Source organism: Oryza sativa, chromosome 8 (genome assembly GCF_034140825.1).
Source record: "Oryza sativa Japonica Group chromosome 8, ASM3414082v1".
In the NCBI taxonomy this organism is placed as follows: Eukaryota; Viridiplantae; Streptophyta; class Magnoliopsida; order Poales; family Poaceae; genus Oryza; species Oryza sativa.
Window position 1 is genome coordinate 12,890,192 of NC_089042.1, and position 21,860 is coordinate 12,912,051.

The window sequence follows — 21,860 nt, forward strand, 5'->3', positions numbered from 1 at the left end:
GAGTGAATCATTTGAGGAACTTGGTTTTCTTTTTCAAAATCATTTGAAAACTTCTGGAATAAGAGTTGAATGAAGATTGGATGATTGGTGCTCTAATTGTTGTTCTGTCTTTCAACTGCCCAAGGCAAGGAGAAGCAGTGTCTCGTGGTAATCAGGAGTAAGGGTAAGTCACCGTGTCAAAGATTATTTAATCTGAGAGAGATTACATATACCCTGCACCTGTATCTTTGAGATATGCAGCATAGTAGCAACTCCTGATCAACAACCAAGTCTTTGTTTCCTTCTGTCCTTCACTTGGAACGAGCAAAGGTTCAAGCTTTGGGGGTTTTGTTGACGGTCGTTATCGATCAGTTTCGACCGTCAATATTACTAAAATAGAGAAGAACTAGTGATACTTGCAATGCATATATCTGTTAGAATAATAATATTCCACTAGTATTAGGTATACTAACCTTTTGCAGAGAATGACAATAAAGTGGAGGAGAATTGTCACGTCCTGATAAATTCATCCCGAAATAAAAATCATTCCCTAAAAGGAATAATAGAATTAATTAAAATTCAAAAAGAAATTGGCAAACACTAAAATACGTACAAGAAAAATTCGAATATGGCCCGGAGAATTTTTGTTAAATTCTCCTTGGTCTAAAAGGAGCCCTCAAATTTTACTTGAATTTTCAGAGCACCGGAAATAATTATTAAGCAACAACAACATTTATCAAAGTTTACTAAAAAGAAAAAGCTAAAAATAAACCCTCCTTCCTCCTTTGGGCTGAGCCCAGCCCAAAGTCCTTCCCTCCTCCCTCTCTTTTTCCATCCCTCTCTCTCTCTTGGGCCTCCCCTTCCCCTTCCGGCCCACTCCATACTCTCCTCCTCCTTCTGGGCCGACCCTCCCCTCCCTCCTTCCCCTCAGCCCAGCTCCCTCCTCCTCCCTCTCCCTCCCGGGCTGCCTCTCCCTCCTCTCCTCCTGGGCCGCCTCCGGGCCCAAGCCAAGCGGCGCCCTCCTGCCCGTGCCACGCACGTGCGTGCGCTGACGGCGCGCCCGCATGGGTCCCACGCGCCGGGTCGTTGTCCTCCTCCCGCCCGACCTCCTCTTTCTCTCCCGGAAACCTAGCGCCATTCCTCCCCAAAATCCACGCGATTCAAACCGGGAATTCCAAAATTGATTAGGGGGAATTAATCCCCTTTCCTTCCTATTCAATTCCCCCCAATTTCCCCCTTGATTCGTGCCCTCTAACGCCCGGAACAGCCGCGCCATTCCCGGCCGCCTTCCATGGCCACCGGCCACGAATTCCGCCGCCGTTCCCCGCCTCTCCCGTGGCCGGCTCCCTCCCCTCACCTATAAACTGGAACCCCCTCGCTCCGTTCTCTCGTTTTAGCCTTCTCCCGCACCTCCCCGTGTGATATGACCATGGCTACTACGGATACATCCGTTGCTCACATCATGGATGAACAACAAGATATCAAGTTCGAGTCCTCCAAGTGCCGGAATCCGATTCGGCCACCTGCTACACTGCTGACTTCAAACGGCCGCCGAATCTGCATACGACCTCCGTTTTTGGCCCGTGAATACTTGATGGAAAGCTCTCGGAGCGCTCTTTCCAACGGATCCAGCCTCATCTCCGAATTCCATCTCGTGTGGCCGGAATCACACACACAAGTTGCTGCATCACCTATAATGGGCCTATGGGCTTGTAACTTCATTTGGGATCCCGGCCCAAGTGGGGCCCATGTGGGGTGCGCCCCAGCTAGGTGGAGCACGACCTTAGGCACCCCTAGGTCATCCTCCCACCCCTATTTATATAGCTAGGTACCCATTCAGGGTTTCTTGGGTTTTGATAGATTGAAGTTTAGCCATTGCTACTTGCTTGCAGCGCGCGTGTCGGCTAGACCGTCCGTTGTCACGACCGGAAATAACCCAACGGGCGTTCCTTACGTGCATGTATTATTCCTTGTCCCAGGAGGCAAGGTACACCAAAAGTTGATACATTTCAGAGTTTATCAAGCGGAAGCGTAAATAATTAATTTATTACATGGGCGGCGAAGGCCCAGCACACACAAAGACAAACGGGAAACAGCGGAAGACTAGGGCGACGACCACAGGCGCTTGACGGCAGGCACGAGCTAGACACCAAAGCCTTCATCTTCCAGGAACTCCTCTTCTGGGTTTGGGAAAAATTGAGCAAGACTGAGTACAACCACCGCACTCAACAAGACACACCCACAAGTGCAGAATAAATGCAAGGGAGTACAAGGGAGCCATAATATAGGGGGTTAGGGTTTGCAGTAAACAGCATTAAAAGTCACTTAGTTGCTCAAAGCTACTTTGTAAACACGGTCCTAGAGATATACAATATTATTAATTAAGGCCGTGAACCCACACGAACCTGCCTTAACCCAAGGCCTACGATGATTCAGACCGAACTGGCAACCCGACCCTGGGTCCCAGCTCGTCCCAAGCCAACCCAGGCCAACCATTCCACATTTTAGTTGTTAAGCAGGTTTTAAGAATTAAAACACTAACTTGGGTACATTGCTCGGCTTGCCCATAACCGAGGGCGCGGCTATTCGAATAGGTTATACTCTGATCAGAGGTGTACATCTTTACCCACAAGACACATCTTTCTCACGTGTAACCACGTGCCACATACCACCACGGTATACGGACGGAAGACGTGACATAGTTTCCAACCCATCCTAGCCATAGACAAGAGTACCGACCCAACCCCAACTACGGCCGGAACCTCCGGGATAGGTAGGCAGGACTGAGCCCCTAGCAGTAGGACACCGGCCCTGTGCCATGACATCTCGACTACCGGGCCGTAGCTCGTGTAGCCTTCATTTGCCCTAGAGATGTCCATCGACCCCCGACTTCGTCCATCTCCATCCGTGTACTTTTGTTTATAACCAGACTGAGCCACAAACTAAGCCTTACCCACTAGACATGTGGAAGTACGGTAGTGCTTTGCAACAGAGGCCCGAAGACCGGTCCTTATATGGCCGAGGTGCTACTATCAAAACCATGCACCCCGAGCCCAGCCTAAAACCATTTTGAGGATTTTGAATAGAGGGGGAGGTGTGAATCCAATTCCACAATAATCCATCCATTCCATAGTGTCCAGGTGATGAGAATATTCCCAAAGTCTAGAGTTGTAAAACCACCTAATTTTGCCTAATTAACCAGCGAAGCTTCTACCTAAATTCATACTAGTGGTTCCATGAGTAGAGTGTCCACTAGTTGGGGTTTTGTTTAATCTAGGGTGAACAAGGTAATAATATCAATAACAATAATAATAAGGTCATAACAAAGGTAAATAGGCATGGCTAAATAAAACAGTGATAACGCGGGAATTTAAATAAAGCGATAATGCAATAATTTAAATCAAAATAATGTTATAAAATGGGAACCAATATGTTCAAGGATGATGTGACTTGCCTTGCTCGCTTTCCCAAACGTCGGCTTCAACCTCCACGAAGAGCAGATCTTCTGAAGCTGCAGCGTCTACACGACCAACGGAAAAGAAAAGGCTTTTACTCTAATAAACTCCATATAACAAGCAGGAACAAAGCACAAAAATGGGTTCTTGACTTCTTAAGGAAAAATTAGAGACTTGAACGGTCCAATTCCGAGTTCAAATGGCCAAGTTATGGCCATTTGAAGTTTATATGCTCTTTAAATGAATATTTGCGAATTTCTTCATTTAAATTTTAATTTAAAAAGGGTTTATTGCGTCAGCCGAGGGGGAGGGGCGCGCGGACCGGGTCCACGGGAGTGGGGCCCACGCGGCAGCCTCACAGTCCACGGTGGACCAGGTGCACCCGGGCTCACACCGGCCGGCGCCGTGGGCCCCACACGTCAGCCGCACCCGAGGGCGGCCACGCCGGCGCGGTCGGCGGGAGACGGCGCGCCTGTGCCCCGATGATCGCCGCCGGCGACCACCGGCGCGGCGGAGCGGCGGCCGAGAGAGGGGAGGGAAGGGGGAAAGGAGGCGACGGTCCACGGCTCACCCCGGGGCGACGGCGGCGACGGAGGAGGCGGCCGGAGCGGAGGGAGGCGGTGGCGCGGCTCAGGTCGACGGGGACAGCGGCGCTCCGGCGGTCGGCAACCGAAACAGAGAGGTGGACGAGGTCGGCGAGGATGCGGTGAAGCCGAAGGAGGCGGCGCCGAGGTGGGAGGCGGTCCGGGGCGACGACGGCGGTGAACCGGAGCTCGGCGGCGACGGCGGAGAGAGAGGCGATGGCGCGAGCTCGATTCCGGCGAGGAGAAGGCACGGCAAAGGGTGGAAACGGGCGAAGGAAGTGCGGGGAGGGTTTAAATAGGGTTGGAAGGGGGAGAGAGCGGCCGGAGGGGAAGGAAACCGGCGCGGGAGGTCGGCCGCCATCAATGGCGCCGGCGAGATTTGCGGGGGCAAATCCGCCCGTTTGAACGCGAGAGAGAGAGGGAAAAATGGGGGGAAAGGGAGAGGGAATCACGGGAAGTATTTCGCCCCACTTTATTGCACGCGGGGACGGCTGGAGGCGGCGGGATCCGCGGCGGCGGCGGCGCTAGGGCGCGGGCGAGGCGGCGGGAGCGGCGGGAGGTCGGGGATGACGGGTGGGCCCCACCCGTCAGCGAGGGTGGCGGGCAGGCCCGCCCGTAAGCGGCGCGCGCGCGGGGAGAGGCCGAGTGGGCCGCGGGGAGAGGAGAGAGAGAGTGGGGGGAGGAGAGATGCGCCGGGCCGGCCCAAGGGAAGGAAGGGGGACTTTTAGGGTTTTTCTTTTTATAAAACTTTTTCAACTTTGTTTATTTCTTAATAATTATTATTTGTGCTCTGAAAATTCCACTAAAATTTATTTACACATTTTAGGCTTTTAGGAAATATACAAAAATCCTCTAAGCCTTATTTGACTTTTAACTTTGCACATTTTAATTGTTGGAGGCTTTCACATGGATTTTAATTATTATAGGCATAATTTAAAGGATATATTTTAGAGTCGTTTTGGCACGTGACATCTGTCTGCTTGTTCTTCGGAACCCCAACTTATCATTCGTATTTAACTCCTATTTGCAATTCAGATTGCTTTTATCTTGTTCTTGCTTGTATCTTCGATTTGCTTGTAGGAATAAGGTTGATCTGCACCGGCAAGATCAACAACCCATGGAGAGGTGTATCGATCGCTAAGGCGCAACACAACGTCTTGTACGGTTGTAGTCGGATCGTCAACGTCTTTTCCACAAATCGTAGTTATCTCAGCTCACCGAAAGATCGGGCCAACAATAGCCTTGAGTGTCTCGAGTGGAACTCAGGGTTCATCAGGTGATATCAGAGCTTTCGTTGCTCGGTGAGTTTTTTTTTATCTACCTATAACCAGAAAATAGCCAACCAAAAAAAAAATTGTATCTTTTACCTAGCCATATTGTGCCATTGCATTGTTCTTTTCAGTTTTTGCTTTGTTGAATTTTGTGTTGCATCGTCATGTCGTGTTGCTGGTCTTAGCGTCTAGTTCGTTTAGAGTTTCGAGTTCTGGTCACATTTTGTACCACAGTCGTCACCGCCCCCGTGTCTCTGTTGTCGTCGGGACCTACGAAAACGGAATTGGCTCGCTGCCACGGTTCTATTTTCGTAGTTTTCAGAAGTTTATGTCGGTTAGTTTTTGAGTTCTTGAGTTGCATAGCTTCTGTTTGGTGGCTGTGCCGTGATGGTGCATGCCGTGATGGTGCACCTGTGCATGCGCGTGTGAGAAAGATGGAAGGAGAAGATTAGATTAGATTGACTGGTTTGGTTTCTATTTAGTGCCGAGTCTGTTTCTATTTATCACCTGGTACCTTTCCAAACCGAAGCCGAGTAGGATTCCTTCCCTTGCGTCATCTTGTGGCCGAGACTTGTGAGTCGACTCACACTCCCTCACGTTTGTTTCTGTCCGGATTGGTTAAACACTTCGGTGAAATTTTATTTTTGGTGTCGGATTCAAGATCCGTTTGCAAAAACGGAACCGACATAACTTTAGCATTCCATTGTTGTATAATTTTTAATTTTGGTTTGGACTTTTACAGTTGAGTCCCTGTAATTTTTATATTTACGTTTGAGTCCCTGTAACCTTACATTGAGGTCCTTGAATCTGTTTTTGTAAAATAAAATCAAAAAAAAAGAAAGAAAAAAAAAGGCAGAAAGGTGCATAAAAAAAAGAAAAGAAAAGCCGCACCCAAAAAAAAAGAAAAGAAAAGGAAAGGAAAGAAAAGAAGAAAGAAGAAAGAAAGAAAAGAGAAAATACTGTTATGTTTGAGCTGAACTTCATATATCAGAGTTGTGCATGAGTTATTCCTAGTGCTATCTTGTGGCATCGTTTGTGTCTAGGCTCGCGTCTCTAGTACGTTCTAGCCTAGGACCAGCACGGTGCTTGACTTTGAACAATTATTCAACTTTGCATTCTCTGATTTGAGCATTTGCTATTCCTTTGCTACATATTTAAGCCTACCCAGAGCTCCACAGATTTGATTGCAGCCGTACAGCAAGTATTCACCAAGGCATCGATACATCCAACCTCCATTGGGGTGCTTGGTTGAGTCGGTGTATGTCACCATTCCGCTTGCATTGGTAAGATCTTGTAAGAGCTTGGTTAAAAGCTTGAGTGTGTGTGATTTTTGAGCTGCCACTACCTAGTAGTTAATAGGAACGCGCATATTTTTGTGTATGTTTCTTGTTTTCTACTAACAATGGCAGGGATACGCAAGATAATTGGGGATAGCTGTGCTCAACATCGACATCTTCGTCGAGACATGAGGAGGGATCAACATGACCATTATGAGGTAAGTGATGATGTTCTAGGTAAGATCAAATCTGCATTGCCTTATTTCGAGGGAAACTATGATCCTCGTGCTTACATTAATTGGGAGCTAGCGGTTGATAGTGAATTTCAAAAGCATGTCTTGTCTGAGAAACAAAAGGTTATGTGTGCCTCTAGTGTTTTAATTAAACATGCTTCTAATGATTGGAAACATCTTTGTAGGCATAACAAAATACCACAATCTTGGAAATACCTGAAACGATATTTCAGAGATGTTTATGTTCCCATGTATTATGCTGACATTTTGTTCAACAAACTGCAATGTTTAAAACAAGATACCAGAACTGTTACTTCATACTATCATGATATGCAAGCTTGTTTATTACGTTGTGGTTTAGATGAATGCGAAGAAGCTAAAGAATTGAGGTTTTTATGTGGGCTAAACAAAGAAATTCAGGACATGCTTGATTGTCAAAGATATACATCTCTTTCTCATTTGTTACAACTTGCTTGCAATGCTGAAAGTAAAATAGAGGAGAGAGACATGAAAGAGCCGCCAATCCCATTGTTCACACTCAAAGTCAAGGCACCTCCATCATCTGAAGAGGACATCAAAGGTAAAGTAAATGGTATTGAAATTAATCATGGTGAGTGCATTGTTAACGAAGTAAATTTGTCCACCTTTCATACTAAAGTAGAGCAACCGTTAGTGGAATCAAATGCTGGAATTCCTTTGTCACAAGTTGATTTACTCGCTGTTCCTTGTGATAAAGAAGAGTTGTGTGATAATGCTTCACTTATATCCATGCCACAACTAGTGAATGAACATGATATTTCTAGAGTTTCTTTGTGTGCTGATTTTAAGCATGCTGTTCACATTGCTAATGAAGTTGAGGAACGTAAATTGCTATCTTCTTTAAATACTTTGGGCTATGTTCAGTTTGATGATTTTTGTGAGCTCGATAATTTGAAGGAGAAATTATTTGCTAAGTCTGATTTGCCATGTCCAACTAATGCTATTTTTCATATCATTGGCAAATATAATGATAGAGGAATATATTTGGTGCATAGAGTTTTCATTTGTTCGGATGTAGAGAAACATGTTATTGCTAATCACACTACTTCGAGTTTCTCTTGTTTTGATTGAATGAAACAGGTTATTTTGAATGGACTATGTGAAGAACACCATATGGAAAAACCGAGGACGGTTTTCCGTGAAGAAGGGGAGGATGATGTGACCATGGCTACTACGGATACATCCGTTGCTCACATCATGGATGAACAACAAGATATCAAGTTCAAGTCCTCCAAGTGCCGGAATCCGATTCGGCCACCTGCTACACTGCTGACTTCAAATGGCCGCCGAATCTGCATACGACCTCCGTTTTTGGCCCGTGAATACTTGATGGACAGCTCTCGGAGCGCTCTTTCCAACGGATCCAGCCTCATCTCCGAATTCCATCTCGTGTGGCCGGAATCACACGCACAAGTTGCTGCATCACCTATAATGGGCCTATGGGCTTGTAACTTCATTTGGGATCCCGGCCCAGGTGGGGCCCATGTGGGGTGCACCCCAGCCAGGTGGAGCACGACCCTAGGCACCCCTAGGTCGTCCTCCCACCCCTATTTATATAGCTAGGTACCCCTTCAAGGTTTCTTGGGTTTTGATAGATTGAAGTTTAGCCATTGCTACTTGCTTGCAGCGCGCGTGTCGGCTAGACCGTCCGTCTGCTTGTTCTTCGGAACCACAACTTATCATTCGTATTTAACTCCTATTTGCAATTCAGATTGCTTTTATCTTGTTCTTGCTTGTTTCTTCGATTTGCTTGCAGGAATAAGGTTGATCTGCACCGGCAAGATCAACAACCCATGGAGAGGTGTATCGATCGCTAAGGCGCAACACAACGTCTTGTACGGTTGTAGTCGGATCGTCAACGTCTTTTCCACAAATCGTAGTTATCTCAACTCACCGAAAGATCGGGCCAACAATAGCCTTTAGTGTCTCGAGTGGAACTCAGGGTTCATCACCGTGGCCGCACCACCTCTCCCCGCCTTCTCCTTCTCTCTCTCCGGCGCCGGCCGGCCTCCAGCCGCCTCTCCCTCCTCGCCCGAGCGCCGTCCGGTCGCGCCGTCGCCACCAGCGGCCTCGCAGCCACCTTCTCTCCCCCGGTCAGCCCTCCGTTTCGCGGGGAAACCACCGGAGGCGCATCCCCGCCGGCAACCGGTGGCATTGCCGCTACCCACCCTCCAGCCGCCCCTGCCGCGCCGCTCAGGTGCGGGCCGGCCGCGCCGTCTCCTCCCTCGGCGTCGCCGCGTCGACCTCCACCCCGGCCTGCCCTCGGTTTCGCCGGAACGCCGTCGCCCACGCCGGTCTCGCCCTCCACCTCGCCGGAGTTCCTTCGGCAACCCCTTCCGCCGTGCCCGTGCATCGGCCGACGTCGCCATCTCCTCCTCCGGCATCGCAGCGGCAAGGTCGCCCTCGGCCTCGCCTCCCCTCCATCCGAACCCCGCCGGTGTTCGTTATCATCGTCTCCGTTCATCCTCATCGACGACTCCTCCGGTCGGTCGTTCGTCCTCGCCGGCTCGTCGTCTCGCGGCGCCGCCTCCGTCGTCGGATTCGCAGCGGCGTGTTCCACGCCGTCCTCATCTCTGTGCAGCTACTGCTGGCTGCCCTCGTCGCCTCCTCGCCGGCCCCGGTCGTCGTCATCGTCGTCCTCTCGTCGTTCCCGGTCGTCGTGGCGTTCGTCCCTCCGTCAAGCCATTCGCGTTCGTCGTCCGCGTTCCGTCAAGTGAGCCGCTACAGCCCCGTCATCGTCTTTGTCCTCGTCTCCGCATCATCAAGCCTCGCGCCGGCCGCGTCTCACCTTCGTCCAAGGATCGCCGCCAAAGTCGTTCCCTCACCGTCCGTCTCCGCCGCGCCCGTTCGTCGTTGTCGTTCCCACGCCTCGTCGCGTGGTGGTAAGTATCCCTCTCCCTCGCTGCTCCGTCCTCGTCCTTTCGGTGTCGCCTGTGCCTGTTGTGCGGTTGTCGACCCCGGTACCCATGTACCGGTGTCGGTAGTCGTTTGTGTGTGCGTGTGGTGGCCGTGTTTGTGTGCGCGCTCGGTAGCCGCGTGGTTTCCAAGTGTGCAGCCCTCGTGGTGTCTAGTGGAGTCCGTTTGTCGGCCACTTGCCTCGGTTGACACACGGGGTCCGCTTCCGTCGACCCGTGGACTGTCTCTGTGTACTCGGTCTACCATGGTCCCTTAGGTTGACATGTGGGGTCCGCATGTCAACAGCGCAGTCTTCCTGTCTTTTCCAGGCTAGCGCTTACACATGTTTTATAGTTGTAAAACCTAATTACAATAATCCGCAAATCTCCATATAACAGCATTAAACTTCGGATGACCATGTCTTGGTCATACGAGCTCCGAATCGAACCGTTCAAGTCTCCTAATGTTTGTTATAACCTAAAGAACCATGTGCTTTCTTTTTATGTATTGTTATTGCTTCTTTATAGGCTTGTAGCTTTGCTTGTGTGCTTCGCGTAGTCTTCGTCGTTCCGGAGGTTCCCGAAGCGTGGTTTGCGGTCGTCGCCGAAGGTTCGGAAGGCCGTTATCTCTGAGCAAGGCAAGTCACATCATCCTTGAGCATATTGAATCCCAGTTTATAAAATTATTTTGATTTAAATTAATGCATTATCGCTTTATTTAAAATTCCCGCGTTATCACTGTTTTATTTAGCCATGCCTATTTATCTTTGTTATGACCTTATCATTGTTGTTATTGTTATTATTACCTTGTTCACCCTAGGATAAACAAAACCCCAACTAGTGGGTACTCTATTCATGGTTCCACTAGTATGAATTTAGGTAGATGCTTCGCTGATTAATTAGGCAACATTAGATGGTTTTATAACTTTAGACTTTGGGAATTCTCATATCATTTGGACACTATGGAATGGTTGGCTTATGTTGGAATTGGACACACACCTCCCCCTCTATTCAAAACCCCCAAAATAGTTTTAGGCTGGGCTCGAGGTGCGTGGTTGGGTTTTGTTAGTCGTACCTCGGGTACTATAAGGATTAAGCTCGGGCCTCTGTTGCAAAGCACTACCGTACTTCCACATGTCTAGTGGGTAAGGCTTAGTTTGTGGCTCAGTCTGGTTATAAACAAAAGTACACGGATGGAGATGGACGAAGTCGGGGGTCGATGGACATCTCTAGGACAAATGAAGGCTACACGAGCTGCGGCCCGGTAGTCGAGATGTCATGGCACAGGGCTGGTGTCCTGCTGCTAGGGGCTCAATCCTACCTGCCTGTCCCGGAGGTTCCGGCCATAGGTGGGGTTGGGTCGGTACTCTTGTTTATGGCTAGGATGGGTTGAGAACTATGTCACGTCTTTTGGCCGTATGCCGTGGTGGTATGTGGCACGTGGTTACACGTGAGGAAGATGTGTCTTGTGGGTAAAGATGTACACCTCTGATCAGAGTATAATCTATTCAAATAGCCGCGCCCTCGGTTATGGGCAAGCCTAGCAATGTACCCAAGTTAGTGTTTTAATTCTTAAAACCTGCTTAACAACTAAAATGTGAAATGGTTGGCCTGGGTTGGCTTGGGACGAGCTGGGACTCAGGGTCGGGTTGCCAGTTCGGTCTGAATCATCGTAGGCCTTGGGTTAAGGCAGGTTCGTGTGGGTCTACGGCCTTGATTAATAATATTGTATAGCTCTAGGATCGTGTTTACAAAATAGCTTTGGGCAACTAAGTGACTTTTAAATGCTGTTTACTGCAAAACTTAACCCCTATATTATTACCCCTTGTACCCCTTGCATTAATCATGCATCTGCCGGTGTGGCTTGCTGAGTACTGTGGTTGTACTCATTCTTGCTCAATCTTTCCCCCCTTCAGTAAGAGAAGCTTTGGAGAAGAAGTCTTAGGTGGAGTCCTGGCTTATACCCCAGTTGAGCGCCTGTGAAGATGGAGCCGTAGGCCCGCTAGTCCGCTGCTGTTTAATTTTGATTGTCAGGCCTTAAGTGCCTTTGTAATAATGTAAATATTATCGATATAATAAAGATGTGCCTTTTGTATCATGTTTGTGTGGTGTACCCCGGCTTTTCCTGGGACGGGGATTAATACACTAGCGTTCGGGAAATGCAAAATTTCTCAGTCGCGACAAGCTGGTATCAGAGCCATCTCAACTGTAGGATAAGCCAAGTGGATAAAACCTAAGGACATATTTTATAAATGAAACTATTTGTGAAAGTTCCTTTTTCCTCCTTTCCGTAATGCTATTTGCAAAATGTTTATTCTCTTCTTCCTCCTTCGGATTTTTGACTAGTACTAGATGGTCAGCTTTGCGAAGAAGAAGATGTCGCCAATTGTTTGCCGAAGCTCCGGAAGACCACAGGGTCCGCTAGCGAAGCGAAGGAAGCAGTGAAGCCAGCTGTGAAGAAGCAGTGAAGATCTTGGAGAACCCGTCGCAGAACCTAAGCCACCCTCTATTGTTTCGTTTGTCGTGTGTTTCCTTTGCTTGTGTGTGTAGCGCGTGGTTTGCATCGGTGGGTTGTGATGTAACCATGCTAGGTTGTTTGCTTAATCTACTTGCAGAATAAGTAAAACAAACAACACATCAACAAGAAGAGTTAGTTCCTTTAAGGTCCTGTCTCTAGTTCTGGTCTATTCTTTCCTGGCTTGTTTCCTCTCTCACCTCAATCCCTGTCACAGATGTTTAACAGAGAAAAAGGAAAGAATGTCAGCGGGTATGCCTCCAGTAACTCAAGTTTTCAACTCAATCCACCACTAGCACCACTAGCCTCAAGAGAGTTAAAAAGGGCACACCCTTGGTCCATTCCAAGCATGCTGCTTAGTTCACAGCTACCATTGGTTGGAAGTCAAGACCAAAATCAGTATGTGTTTGATCGAGCATTTGCCACCCAGGTCAATGAGCTTCCAATGCCAGAAGAGCATGTCCCCTTTTCTCATGATTGTAGAGAACAAGGACACTATGCCCTGAATTGTCCATGGGTATATGCCAAAGAAGCCCCTTCCTTTGGTTTAGCAGGGCAGACATCGCTAAATGTCACGACCGGAAATAACCAGGAATTGCAAAACACAGGAAAAACACAAGAATGGTCGTTTAATTGGAGCGCAGAAAAAACACAAGAATCGGATGAGAGAGATAGACTCAAAGGAAATTTTCCAAGAGGTTGAAGCTCTTGCTAAAAATTTCCTCCAAAATCCACATGCAATGTGCCATTCTATAGGAATTTTATAGGATTTGGAAAGCTTCAATCATTTGAATCAAAGGGCCAAATAGGAAAATTTTCTATAGGATTTGAATCCTATGAAATTCCTACATAAATCCTTTGATTCAAAGGGGCCCTTAGTTTAGTAATATCTAGATGGTGGAATAGGAATAGAGTAGAAATCAGGAGTCCAGAAGCCTTCGGAAGAGTTCGGGTATGGCTCTAGTAGCTTTTCTCTTCTCTTTTGTAAGCTTTGTACCTTTATTAGAATACTCTTCTACATACATTTATGGTATTGAAATACTTTCCGAGTATATGAATGCCTACTTTACATTATGTTCATGTTATACTGAATATACGGCTAGCTTATCTGGGAGATGCTTTGGTGTGGGTATAATGTTTGCATATGCAATTACTTTATGTCATGACGATGATATTAGAGTAGTATCTGGTAGTTTAGATGTGGTGTCTAGATTACGGGATATCATTATTTGGGGTTATATATTGCGGATGAGAGGTGGGCCGCTGATGGTGACAGCTCAGTACGGGTATTCCTCCGCGCCGGTATATAATCCTAAGTTAATTCCCTGGGGAGGGTATTTCTCCGTATTTAGCCCCGGTTGTATGGTCATGACAGGCTGTTGTAAGGAACTCGGTAGTCAGGGGTGGCTTCTCGAAGTATCAGTAGGGCATCGGATAGAGGGTATTAGCTAGTATATCAGTTAACTAGAATGTATGGATACTATGTATGTTAGAAGTATAGGAATAGATTATCTTTCTCTTTTCTTCCCACTTAGCTTAGATAATATATTACGAGAATGAGTAGTTAATGCTTGTGTATCACTCTACCCTTGGATTATTTTTGACCCCTGCTTAGAATATGATTATCACAAGTAATATATAAATTATTAGTCAAGTTCTCTCTACATGATCTTCTTACGGAATAAAATAAATACGATACACTTGGAATACTCTCGGGTGAAATGCTACAATGGTATATCCGTGCGCTTGCGGATGAACTCTGTAACCATAATATACTAGAAGTATTTCTGCGTCATTGCTGGGACATATATTTCTTTTAATGTCGTTAAGAAATACCAACAATCATCCCCTCTCATCTCATCCGTCCATCCACCATCTCATCTGATCTTATCCATCCATTCATCAGTGATGAGCGATTCTACCAATTCCGCTCCCACGCGATGACTCAGCCGCAGTGCCACACAAATCCCCGCTGCAATGACTCCTCCCCACGAATCCCGCTGCCTCCTCGCCTGCCATGATGACTTCTGCCCACGAATCCCAGCCGCTTCCTCGCTCCTCCTCAATCCGTGTGCATCCTCCGTCCTCCTCGCGACAGGCCAGCGACGCCGCACTATCGGAGTTGACGTCGTCCCCATCTGCCGCCGCCGTCGCAGCATCCCCGAGGTCGTCCCCTTCCGCCACCGCCGCCGATTTCTCCACCCATTCCTTGCTCCATCGCGATTTCTCCGTCGTCGCGACCTCGCCCCGCCGATCGCGCCCTCATCACTGTTTCGCCTGCCATCCACTGCTCCTATAGCCACCTCCATCGCGTCGCCGGTTCCTCACGCATGTTGCTAAGTCCGACCCGATCCGGTTGGTTCCGTCATCGAGGTTGCCGCCTCCAGGGAGGCCAAGCTGATCCGGCATCTGCTCCACCTGCTGCCCCCTCCCCGTACTCTGCTCCTGTTCCCCCTAAACCCTAAGGTAATACCAATTTATCCTATTTTACATTTTTTTGTGTTGTGTCAATTTGTGGATCACCATTTGTTTTCTTGATCATTCACTATTTGCCAATCAGAAATTGGCCATGGAGTTTGAAGATCTTAACGTTTTGTTTCCTCCTTGCCTGATCATATATGTCTTGGATCAGGAGAAGCTCTTCCATGAATTAGGTAACCAAAGTCGATTAATAGGCTAGCCTTAAGGATGGCGGCTTCGGAAGGCGTCTGTCCCTATTCTCCGTTGATCCTGCACAGCCCCTATCAATGGATTTGCATCAATTCTTTCTTCTGAACTTTACGAAGGAAAATTTTGTCTGGTTCTATATTTTTTTATTTGTTTGGAGGTAATGTGATGTTTTGAGATAGGCTCTAAATTTGCTTGTAATACGGATGATTATCACTAATCACTGTGAAGCCATCCTACTGTTCTGGTTAGTAGTTATTGAGAAATATATAACATTTGTCTTGATCCTCGAGAATACCCAACTTCTTAAAGAGAAATATATCTATATATATATCTATACTAATATAAAAAGAGGAGTTGCCCCCTCCAATGCTACATGCCAAGTCATCCGGACTAAACGCGTCCATCCGCGCGCTTCTCTTCCTCCACCGCACTATTTCACAGCCGAGGATTCCACGCGCGAAGACATCGCTCCTCCACCCGCAGCCGCGGAGACCGCGCGCTTCTCTTCCTCGCTCACTCCTCCCAGCGTCCTCGCAGGAGCGACTCCCCACTGCCGCCGCAGCCATCCTCCTCGCTCGCTCCTCCTTCTCCCCGCTGCTGCCGCTACGCCGCGCCCTAGCCGGAGCCGCCGCGGCCGTCCTCCTTCTTCCCCACCGCCGCGCCCCGCTCTTCCCCACCTCCTTCTTCCCAGATCGTGCTTCTCCCACTCGGATCAGCCGCCGCCGGAGCCGACTTTGGCCCCTTCTCCGCCGCCGGAACCAACATCGACCTCAGCCCGCGGCCGTCCTTCTTCTTCCCCACCGCCGCGGCTGTCCTCCTCACGGGCTTCTCCTCTGCCCCGCTGCCGGCGCTACGCCGCGTCCTCGCCGGAGCCGCCGCCGTATCGTTCTTCTCCCACTCGGACCCGTACGAATCTCCGTCCTCCACCTTCGCCGCTCGCCCCTCTCTCTCTCTCTTCGCCCGCGACTCCATCCCCTCCCTAGCCGCTGCCCTCACGGCCTCGCCATCGCCAATCCCTCCATGCCTTCTCGGGCTCATGGTGGAGGGGCAGGGGCTGCCTTCGGTGGAGAGTTACAGCCGATCCCCCATCAACAGCGCCCGCGAGTGAGGATCAAGCCGCCGTTATCGAGCCAAATCAGGCGGACAAGCTGAGCTGACGGTGTATACGGGAGGTAGAGATGGACACCAGCGACGGCGGTGCGTTCGATAAGTGACCTTGATAGCATGTGGCGGGAGAGGATCGGCGGTGGCGCCTGAGATGTCGACAGGGAACATGCTTGCAGATCTCTTTTCCATCAATGGCTACCACGAGGGTCTTCCCATGGTGCTTGCCCACATTGCCACCTACGCCGCGCTTGCTCTTCCCCCAACTGTCGACGCCCGGCACCATAGCCGCCGAGGCCAAGAAGATCTGGACCATCTGGTCATCTTTGGCGCCATGAATCCGGCCACTTCCGCCAACGGGGCTGCTGCCATCATCGACCCGCCGTCTAGCACGGTTCAATGGGCATCATCACACGCCTATGCTTCATGTCCTTCTTTACTAGCAGGTTAAAAAATCCTTAAGGATTTATTTGCTAATCATCTTTACCTAATACATATCTGGTATAATTCTTCGTTGCCTTGGTTTTATTACTGTATTTTTAGGTCATCAGGTGGAGAAGCCATCCATATGCTAAATAGGTCTCAAGATAGGAGTGAGCAGCAAGTTCGGTTTTCATTGGGCCATACTCCTCATCTGAACAAACAGGTTTACATAGTTTACATAGTTGTTTTACAGCCTATAATATGAAAAAAATTATTGGATAGCTTGTTATTGTGAGGTGATCTTGTTTGTTGTTGAATGATATTAATTGATTGGTTGTTTTATTAGGAATTCTCAGCAGGTGTGTTGATTTCTATTTTGCTTAATTTTGTTTAATTCTGCAGCCATCATGGCCCAGGGAGTATAAAGTTGAATAGAGCCAATGGATGCTGTGGCGGTTGCGATGACGGTAGCTCAACAATGGCACTGGGCGTGCACTGGGAGGTATGCTTAAAGGAGAGTGTTGTAGCATTTGCATTTTTGGCAGTTAAGTTTGAGCACTGGATACAAATCATTGATCTTCTAGAAGTAACATTTTGATTCCTGCAAACTAATGCGGCACCTCTGTCTCAACACTGTCATCAGGTCTGCTCCCCAGTTTGGCACTCCTTGTGGTAAGGGAAACGAGGAGAAAGAAATGACGACCAACAGGTTGTGAAAGACACCAACGACCTGCATCACGCAAATAAACAGGTATTTATTATTTTGGTTAGTTTAGTTTGTTGTGCAGACATTAATTAAGGCTAGGGGTAGGGGTTGAAGACTTATGGATGAATCCGGTACCGTAACCTTCACATTTGACCGTTCATTAGTAGCTAAATGGACGGCTACCATGCATCTGATACATCAATCTGTAGGCTAATGACATATCTTGAGTTATAGCGATACTTTCTTTAAACAATTGCTATCTTTTTATGTACTGAAATTTGCATAATCCTTATGATGTGTTTTTCTTTAATCATCTTTATGTAATTAATACATGTAGAGGATAAGAAGAGAGATGATTAGCTTCTGCATTTCTGAGATGTGAATATCTAATTAGGTATCCAGATCCTAAGAAAAAATATCTTCAGAGAATAGTATCAAGCAAATATTAAGAGAAAGCAGTGAGCCCATTTTTTTTTGGGTATTTCATACCATTAATCGTAGCATTCGGCAGTTCTGCAGTTATGTATACTTTGCACTTCTATTGTGCAAATGTTATGTTACAATATATATGCTGTTCTGAAGGTCCATGACGAAATTCTTGCTGCAATCAGGGAAAAAGAGGAGGGACCTCTCCATTTGAAATGCTCTAGGCTACATAAAAAACTGACCTATTCATATGAAACCTTAAGATAGTACATATTATTATTAGACAATATGTTGGTCTTTTCTTGCTAAACCTGAATTGTTCTATTGGTGCATAGTGGAATTAGTAAGATTGGTGTGACTAAGTAGATATATTTGAAGTGTATACATTTTTATTAAGTCAATAGACAATGTTTCAGCCTGCAGTGATCGACATATTCAGGTGTCAGTAAAGAGGCACAACATTTATTTGCTTACTGGATTACTTCTAGACAAGGTTTGCTTCTTGCTTTTCTATGACTGACATGTTGTAGCTCCGCTAAATGAAGTATTATTACAATTTTAATGGAGCATTATGATATTAGTTATGCTGATTTAAAATGCGGTAATCTATTGCTTTAGACATGGTAACATACATGATGAATTGACCTCTTGTTATAGTTTTAGTTTCATCATGATTTTTTAGAAATATATATAATATATGAATATTCACAATGCAACATCCTCTGCCTTTTCTTCTTTGGATATATCACACGGAGATAAAAGGGAATTATTAATATGTTAGATTGTGCTATCAGTGTTGATGTGAAACAAAGTTATCACTGGTATTTTTTATCATGGATTTCTATTTTCTAATATCCGTTTCCTATCTAACCAAAGGAGGGAACAACAATCGGTGCATGATCTCTCTACCTGATTTAGACAGATAACACTATCAAACACAACTTGCATGGGATTTCTATTTTTCTGTTGGTCATGTGGGTTAGTAATGAGGCATGAGCAAAATTTTTCAAATTTGATTACTATAAATTACTGTTACTCTAACATCCCTACTCATGTTAGATGATGTTCTGAAAAAGATTCTAGCATGTATAGCTTTATGTGCAATGCCTCTTGAGGATGCTGCAGGTTGTGTATTTTCTGAATTATTTGTAGTAAATAACCATACACACATGGATTCTTCTTTATGTTTCTTCATGCACCATTGAAACTTTGATGTACTAGCAGCCAGGGAGTTGCCATTTTCCTTTCTACATTCTGATGGAGGTAAACTCAACATATATGTCTATGTGAAACCATGTCATTAATATATTTTGGCGTATTTCTGATATAATACTTAAAACAAGTGCTTATCAGTTTTATTTCGAGGGATTAACTGAATCTGGAAAATGGAGGACCTAGATTTTCTAAAGGGTCATCTGATAATATATGTTATTGAACAAGTGTGATCTTTCTTTATTTTTGCTAATTGATTGATACCTTGCCATTTTTTAAGTTCTATTTCCTGTACCAATTTCCTATAATCAATGTAGTTTTTTTTTTATTTACATAAGTCTCTCAAAGGTATTGTCAAGCTTCTGACCATGTTAACATTGAGGCTGCCTTGTAACAGTGTACCTCTCCTCAAATATCAGAAACATGGTTGCAAGAGTCCATTCTAAAATGCATGATGGCCACAAAGTTTGTTTGCTCCAAGGCCACAAACAGTGTCTCAAAATGTAGTATAAATTTGTATGATCTTCCCTCTAAATTCTAAACACGGTTTTTGACAACTGACAAGTATGGATAAAAAATTCGATGCCTAAAAATATGCAGGAGCCTCAAGTGATATCTTTAGAAGGGATGAGTTTATTGTAATAAACATGAATATATGATGTAGGCTTAGACATTATTTCTAGATTGACATTTTAATTTCTATATAATACATGATTCATGAGTTTGAAATGTATATGTAGTTATTTATATTTTGTTTTTGTCTCATGTGACATCGATTTCATGCATAGGCATATTTTTTGATTCTCCTTATGCTATTACAAAGTACCGTGCATTCGGATTACATATTTGTGGAGACGTGCATTGCACGTGCATGATTACTAGTAGGAGAATCTAATCCTAAACTAATCTTTTGCTCTATTACTTTTCAGGCCATATATACATATCTTGGGGAGTAATAGATGTTCCATGTGTCAATGCATCAACTAAAATACCTGATGAACATGTATAAGATTCTTAGGAAATTACATATGCAACAGCCAACTTTAATTTTTTTTCTCAGCATCTCAGGGCATTATTTTCATCAAGATTTTTGGCCTACGCTAATGACTGATGACAAGGATTTCGATTCCAACAAGGACCTTTGTTGATTGCGGAAATGCTGAAGATACATTGAAACTATTTGCTTGAATAAACATAGATGGCTGTGTGGGGTAACTTTCATCTTTACATAATTCAGCTTTCCTAGAATTATTCGATGTCTTAGTACATGACCTTGCAATACCTTATGGTTACTGAAAAATATATGTCGTACTTTTGCAACTTAGCCAAAGATTTATGTAGCAACTTGGTATCCATGAGCAACGTGGTGAAACTTAAAATAATCTTGATGTTCTTTATATTCTAATCTTGATGTTATTTTATGCAGTTAATCTCAACGAATGCCCCTGTATTTTTTTAGTCTTTTTTTTTGGGGGGGGGGGGTGGGGGGGGGGAGGGTGCAATCTGGTTTGGAATGTGGGAAAGGAAAAGAAACTGCAATGTTGAAGTGGTAGAGCAAGCAAAAGGTATGTTTATAGTTTGCTTTCTAACCTGATTCTATAAATACTCATGAATTTAGGAAACCTATGTGCTGCAGTTAAACTTTAGAAATTAAATTCACAAACATTAGTCAGAGTCTCATCCACTGATAAATATCCATGCTTATTGGAATGAGGAGCAAAGTTCCACTTGATTATTGTATTCAACAAATGCTTGATAAAATGATTCAGTAGATTAACTTCACATCAGCGTAAAGCTATTATGATCAGCACATTCCATTCCTCTGGTTCAGCTTGCAGCTTATTGAATTAATAATATTTCCTAACCTTTTACACTGCTCATTGGTTTTGCAAGACAATAACATTTCCCTTTTAAAAAAAGTTAGATCCGGTTACTGATATTTCTATTAGGAGGTAAGACCAAATAGAACTATACTCAAAGCTCTTATCATTTCATTATGCGGAAGAAGGCATTCTGAAGGTTGCTTGTAGGGGAGTTTTGTCAACAGAGGAGTTTCATTAAGCAGATGATATATATTGCATAATGTGCAAATGGAAATATTTTGATTTAGTTTCAAGGTGATATGACTGGTTTATTTTTCTTTGCTTATTATTAGGAACCAACACATGCATATATGTAATATAAATATAAATTTGTAAGAATATTTAGTAGAGCAGTGAATTTACTCTTGTGCAGCCTGAAGTGGCCAGAAGTCAGCGGCATCTTTCTCTTAACATTCCTCTTTTCCCCATCTTTTTTTGCAATGGCTCTTACTGTTCTTTTAAATCTTTCACGTGCCATCATGTGTACTCTACAGCGTTTGTTCTAGAAATATTTATCCAGTTCCAGAATTTTTTATTTCTACTTTGATAAGGAGGGAAGGTGTGCTTAGTTGAATGCAATACCAATATGAAGTTAAAAGAAATTTGGACTCTAAATTACCCCTTTTTATCAAATAATTAAAGAGTGCCCTAAGTGCAACTCCTATTGGAGTTGTGAGTATTTGTATACATGACCCTGCCAAGTTGCCATCATTGTCCAGGAAACTTATATCAATATGTCACCCCAGCCACTCATCTGCTATCAGAATAGGGTTAACTGAAATGTATAGATTTCTTAGGAAATTAGAACTATGACAACCAAATTAAATTTTTTTCCTGCCATCGCAGGGTATTATTTTCTTCATGTTTTTTGGCCTTCTTTATACAGATTTGGAAGACCTTCATTGTTTGCTGAAGATAGACCAAACCTGTTTACTTGAACAAAAAATAGCTGGTTGTGAGAGACCATTCATCTTTACATTCTTTAGCTTCCTCTAATTTCTTAATATCTTGTAGTACATGAAATTGCAATTCCTTTTACTTACTAGAAAGTAATGCCATGCATTTGCAACTTTGTTAAACAATGAATATATCAACTGATTTGCGAGCAATGTTCGAAAAATTAGATTATATCATGTAAGGATTTCATCTCTTTTTTTACCAAGAGAGTTTTTAGCATGTCTTTTGTATTCAAATCTTGATGTTTTTTGCA

General features: G+C 45.3%; 1 long non-coding RNA gene across 4 annotated transcripts; it reads left to right on the forward strand.

The window, feature by feature from the left end:
• The first annotated feature begins 15,381 nt into the window (after nt 1-15,381).
• On the forward strand, nt 15,382-20,185 carry LOC136351365 (uncharacterized). 4 transcript variants are annotated; one of them, XR_010734415.1, is made up of 6 exons: nt 15,382-16,467; nt 16,565-16,667; nt 16,847-16,946; nt 17,088-17,195; nt 17,993-18,069; nt 19,718-20,185. It is a non-coding gene; the product is annotated as an uncharacterized lncRNA (long non-coding RNA). The 4 variants fall into 4 exon arrangements; XR_010734416.1 differs by lacking the exon at nt 17,993-18,069; XR_010734414.1 differs by lacking the exon at nt 19,718-20,185 and having other exon boundaries at nt 17,993-18,139.
• The last annotated feature ends 1,675 nt before the right edge of the window (nt 20,186-21,860 follow it).